Source organism: Cynara cardunculus (assembly GCF_001531365.2).
Source record: "Cynara cardunculus var. scolymus isolate 2C chromosome LG 1, CcrdV1, whole genome shotgun sequence".
Classification (NCBI taxonomy): Eukaryota; Viridiplantae; Streptophyta; class Magnoliopsida; order Asterales; family Asteraceae; genus Cynara; species Cynara cardunculus.
Window position 1 is genome coordinate 10,859,516 of NC_037528.1, and position 6,656 is coordinate 10,866,171.

Below are 6,656 nucleotides of genomic sequence, written 5' to 3' on the forward strand. Positions count from 1 at the left end.
TGTACCATAAACAATGGTACCTCCAATTATAGCCCCTTGGTATCCAAACTACAAACAAGATGGATGTTTGTCGTCCTAACCATTCGTTTAGTCCCAAGCCAGCTAAGGGGTAATTTGGCTAGTGATGGAGAGGGGATGATGTGGGCAGCAAGGAAGAGCGATGGTATTGGATGTGAGGATTTGAATAGCATAGGTTTTAAAATGAAACGGTAAAATTGGTCAAGGTTTTTTATTTTATTTTTAAAACAAACTCAACTAATTAAAAATTGTCTTTTGGGGGTTAAGAATTTATAGTTAACCAATTCCTAAAAGCTAGATAGTTTATTTATCATTCAAACTGGCATTGGGGTTTTCTAAAAATTTTCATATATTTATATAAAGGCTAAATCAAATACAAAACATATAAACAAATCAATTAAGATATTATAAAAATGATGATAGTTCATTTATTATGATTTCAATTCTATAAAAAATGATTATATTTTATTAATTATGATCAATGCTTTATATTATGAAACAATAGATACATTTATGAAACCAAATATTCGTTTGACAAGTTGTATGGTTTGTAACATTTCCATGGACATAAAGTAATGTTCATGAACGTATCGAGAGAATGAGACAGTTGTTCATGTTCATTTGTTTAATTTACTGGACATTCGATTTGTTTAAACCCCTATAAATTATATACGTGTCTCATCCGTTCCAAATTAGTAAATAACAAATTTGTATATAAACTGTAATTATTTTTAATAAAAAGGAAGAATTAGATTAATAAAATGAATGAAAATATGAGTAAAATAATTAATGGGAGGAAGGAAGTTCATGGGATATATAATGGAACCATAAATGAAGCATAGCAAAAAGTTCAAAGACACGAAGTATCATGTGAAAAGCGAACACAAATATGTGACGTGTCATCTCAAATATATATAGAGAGAGTAGAGTAGATAGTTATTAAATACTATAAATTGATTGTTTCATGTGATATCATGAATTCTAATTTTTGTAATTAATAATTACAATATTTATAATATCCATCAATAATGACAAAATTAAATATGTTTAGAAATGGAAACCAATGACATTAACTTTATAACCATTTTTTCATAATAAGCAACTTTGAAGACAAAGCGTGGTTTCACACAGAATCATCAAACAAATATTTTAGTAATTCGATTAAAATGATTTTATATTTAATATTTTGATAAAAAGTTGATTATTAACATTTTTAATCAATCTCATATGGAACGTGTTTTTAAGGACATCAATGTGAAGAGATATTTTTTGTTCATTCAACAGTTGAAGTTAGTAGAAGTCTAAGATCTAACTATGATATGTCTTGTATTTGAGCAAAGTCGTTTTCACCCATTTAGTGACTGAAGTATACACTAGAAACTTATATCTTATCTAACAATTTGTTATTGAAGATCAAGGGTCAATAACAAACACAATTTTATAAAAGAAAAATTGAGATAAAAATCAAGAAGGCAATTATTTGAGTGCATTTCTAATTGTTTCTCTTTTTTCCCAAAAAATTAATTAAAAAAATAATAATAATGTATGCATTTTTATCTCTGGAGACTTATATAAATATGAAATAATTTTGAGATTTTAATGAAGCAACTTTTCCTTAAAAGCAAGTCTTTAAAATCTCTATTTTTAAAAAAAGGGATTATGTATTTTCACTAGTCGATGTTTAGGAGCTTTTGTATCTTGTTGATAATGGGAACTTTACGTCAATGCTCTTTTTTATTGGTTTTATTTTTAATACAGTTGATCCTAGTGTTATTTCCTAAAATAAATCGTAACAAAAGACATCATTCAATTTATTGACATTTCATGAGTTCCTCCCAGATACACGACTTACATACAACATTCTTGGAAAACAATCGAATCGGCTATTCAATCTTGTGAACTAATCGAGACCAAAATTGTCAATCAACCAAAATATATGTATATGGGCGAAGGTTGAAATGAGAGATGGTATGCACAATGCTGGGTCCGAAATAGATACGGAACCTTTTGTTACAAATAATTGAAATTTTATATAAATAAATGAAGGGGGTAGTATTAGTATTGGTATTGGTATTGGTATGGAAAATGCAAAATGCAAAATTGATGGGTGGATGCACATGGGCCCTTAATGTTTCCAAAAGAAGAGTGGAAAAAGCCACGCCGCATTTTATCCTCATCGAGAACCCCAAAAACAAACCCTTCAAATCTTTCTTTCACTCCCCCCATTCATCTCCGCAACTCTTTCCCTTCGTCTCTCACTTTTTCCAATTTGTGTTTTTTCAAATATAAACGCTATTACTTTTAATATATGATTAATTTGGTTATTATAAAAATGAAAGTTACGATGAAAAAAATAAGAACAGATCTCTATATTTAGATCAATCTTAATTGAACATCGATCATAATGAGATACACCGGATCAGTTCTCGTAATTCATGAGGTGGGATGCGATTAAAAATGATCAATGATCCAAATTTCTTCTTACGTTTTTTACCTTAATTTTTATTTTCACATGATCCTTCGTCTATATATAAATATACTTTTACACATTTAGAAAAAGTAATATTTCCCTCTCTACATATATATATATTATTAAAAGTTATGATTGTGATATAGAGACTAAGAGTAAAGTCTTTAGATTTAAAAAATGTGTGATTGATTTTTCAAAGTTATTTATACTATTAGCATAATTAAATAATGAAAAAGAGATGATTTTTTGATTAAATTGGTGTGAATTTTTGAAAAAGGAAAGGAAGGCATAGATATATGCGGGTGTTAGAACAAGATCTTCATCATATCATATGGATGGGGATGTTTTCATGTTAAACAAAGTCTACCTTTTATAAGTTACCACTTGTTTATACATCCATTTTCATAAACTATGCCAACACTCCTCTTTTCAAATCATATATATATATATATATATATATATATATATATACTGGTTTTGAATTAAAAAAGTACATACCTTGATTTTACTGAGTAGTGGTAATAAAAAAATATATAAGTTTGCAATTTATAAATGTAAAAAATAATGGTAGTTGTTTGTAAGTAGTTATCACCATTTTCCATTTAGAAGACAATAAACCAAGAAAGGGGAAGGAAAAGTGGGCGTGGTTGACCATTGACCGTTGGTGATGTCGCTTCCCTTGATCCAAGCTCTGATTTGCGCCCATAAAAACAAAAAACAAACCGACTAAAACGATTTTAATGGAGCAAATCAAGTGAATTAAAATTCGTAAGTCATTCCCTCAAAGTCCACTTGATTTTTCATATTATTATCATTAGTTTCATATTGAATTAGTAATATATGATCTACTTGTTAGTTAGGGATCGATGTCGACATTTAGAAAGTTGACCAAAGGAAGTCATTCAACAATCGCTCTTCATGTTTAAGCACTTGGTATTGGAAAGGAAAAATGTATGGTGATGGGTGGTTGTTATTTGAATCGAGAATCTCCAATGAATTTATCCAAGTCAACGTTTATAAATTCCACATGGATCTCAAGAGCTTGAGTCGTGTAGTTGGATTAGTTCCACGTATTTACACAAAGGTCAATAGAAAGATACGATGCAACTTTAAGTGAATATATTGTGAAATTCCATATTGGTTAGGGAGGAGAACAAATACTGCCTTATAAGGGATTGAATACCTACTTTATTAGACGTGTTTTAAAACTATGAATCCAGGTGTGTGGACAAAACGAACAATATCTTGTACAGTTGGTCTGTGATGTTACAGATAGTATCAGAGGAGAACAATATCCCAAACATTTCTATGAGAAGTTAGAGAGAAATCCAAAAAGAAAGAAACAAACTTGAGCAATAAATGTAAAAGTAGAGAAGTAAAATGCCTTAAGAAACAAAAGCAAAGAGTTCAAGGTCAAATTTTGACGCAATTTTCTGCTTTAGTAGCCTAACAAGTCGCATAAGTGTTTAATGTGAAAATGACATAGAATCAGAGGCTTTGAGGTCAACAACTTGATGAAAGTGCAAGTTTAGATGTTCTTGACGAAATCGATGGATTTAAACCCAAGTTAGTGCATATGATGGATGGTTGCTTAATATGTTAGCTTGTCATGACGTTTCAATACATAGTAGGGTTCTTATGCAAAAAAAAAAAAAAAAAGTCATTGAAACCCGAATTATGAATAAAGTTTTTGTACAAAACATCAACTAAAACATGAAATTAGACATTGTGCCATATGCATGGTCGCGTGAGACTAGGCAAGACCATAAGTGTTTTCGTGAATGGTTTGCATAACCGTATGAGGTCCACACTTGCTCGCGTAAGTTTTTACATGGTTTGGCACAACGTATCATGTACAAGTGATGCATGTGTTTCACATAAAGACAATATGTTTGATAGCTTGATATACATATGCATTGACGAATTTAAGTAATTAGATGCATGTGTGACTTGTGTATGCAACATTCATGTAGGTTCAACTAGAGCCACACATACCAAATGTGAATTTTGTGATTCTAATATGGAATACAATATACATATATCAGGCGGAAGTATACGGACATATATAACTAATGTATGCACAAGTATCACGAACATGCTATGTGCTTACAATTTTTAAAGCGTTGTAGTTAAGTATCAGGTGGAACCACAAATATGCACAATATAGTACTTGTATTGTAAGGATACTCTGCACACAACTCAAATCAGTTTAGTCAGAACTAATACATACTACAACTATTGTACTTTGTTGGTTCAATTTTGTTAAATGGCCCCTACAGCATGTCATTCAGTCACGTGATCTCAAATGTTCAAGTGTATAATTTTTCATGCATAACAATGTTTAGCATGTGCAAATAGATGTTGCATGTCATTTGTTCTAGTCTATTTTTTTACTCCAAAATATGTCATTATTTAAATATACTTTTTGAAACAGAATGAAGTTTTTGTTCAATATACAACCATGATCTCATTTGCCCAACGAGGATCCCTTACCCTCGAACCCGTCGAGGATTAGACCTGTCAGGGGGCTGGAATGCATATTGTTTTTTCTGGGTTGTGCTTTTTGGCAGCTATCTGGCATTAGGTGTATTAGGATCTAGAAATATTTTGTGATGAATGTATAGGAAAACCTTCTTTGGATTTGCCCAAGATCTTTGGAATACATTTATTTCTTGCAGGTGTGGCTTGCTTTGGTTTTGGTGCATTTCATGTAACAACCTTGTAAGGTCCTGGCATATGGGTGTCCGATCCTTATGGGCTAACAAGAAAAATACAATATGTAAATCCATAGTGGGATGTAGAGCGTTTTGATCCTTTTCTTCTGGGAGGAACAACCTCTCATCATATTGCAGCAGGAACTTTGGGCATATTAGCAAACCTATTCCATCTTAGCATTCTCCCGCCCCAACATCTATACAAAGGATTGCGTATGAGCAATATTGAAACCGTCATGTTCAGTAGTATTGATGTTGTCTTTTTTGCTGCTTTTGTTGTTGCCGGAACTATGTGGTATGGTTCAGTGACTACCCCCATTGAATTGAAATATGGGTCAATCCTAACAAAAACATCTATTAAATAAGGTTCGAGCACCATGCCAAATGTGTCCGAAAAAAGAGAGCAAAGCAAATGAAGCATGTCCAAAAGTAAACCAACCCCTTGGACTACTACAAAAAAGTAGCATGATCTAATTCAAAAATTTCCCCAATTGAGCGTGTTTAGCATATTTTCACAGTAACAGGATCACCACCGTAAACCTCAACAGTTACACCCACTTGTTCGACACTATACTTAGATTATGCCCTTCGAAAAGGAACATCGACTCTAACAATCACGTCTCCGTCTATTAAAACAACCAGAAATGTTTCAAAAAAAGGCAGGCGTACGATGTACAAAAAGTTTAAGCCCTTCTCTTTCTCTAAAGATATGATGTTATAACCATCCAACCGCTATTCCATCTTCATTATCCATTGAGCCTGCCCTGAATAATTCCCCTCTTGGTATAAATGAGGAGGGAGGTCAGGGCCCGAGGGTGCGTGAGGGTGCATTTCTCGCACATAACTCGTCTCGTTTTCATCTCTAGTGACAATGACACCCTCATTCAGAGCTGACTAGTTAACATCAAAAAATCATGACACATGAGGCAATAACAAGATGTTTGGGCATTGTTTTCAACCTCATGGATTCTATTTCCGCTCTTGGTTATGTACGTTCCATCTTCATTTTACCTTTAGATAGGTGAACAAACCACCATTTACATATGCATTCTCTCTTTGATACATATAAATAGAACCTAATAAATAAACATGACTTAAAGTGGTAGGAATTTTTTATAGCTTTTCAAGACGTAACATCTTTTGTGAAGTTGAAACATGAAGAAAGCAATTTTATGCTTGTTAAAGAAAGTGGTAGAATTTTGATGAAGTGAAAGAAGGTTAGCTAGCATTTAATTGGCATCAATGCATAATAAATTCTTGTAGACATTCATACTTGTTTTTCCTTTTGTCCCCAAAACGCCAATGAGGTAACATTCAAGCTTCTCTATGCATGTCTTTTCCTTTCCCCAATTAGTAAGCATAAAGATACCTTCCTTCCAACCGCCCAAATATTTTATATATACAAATATTATATATATATATATATATATATATATATATATATATATATAGAG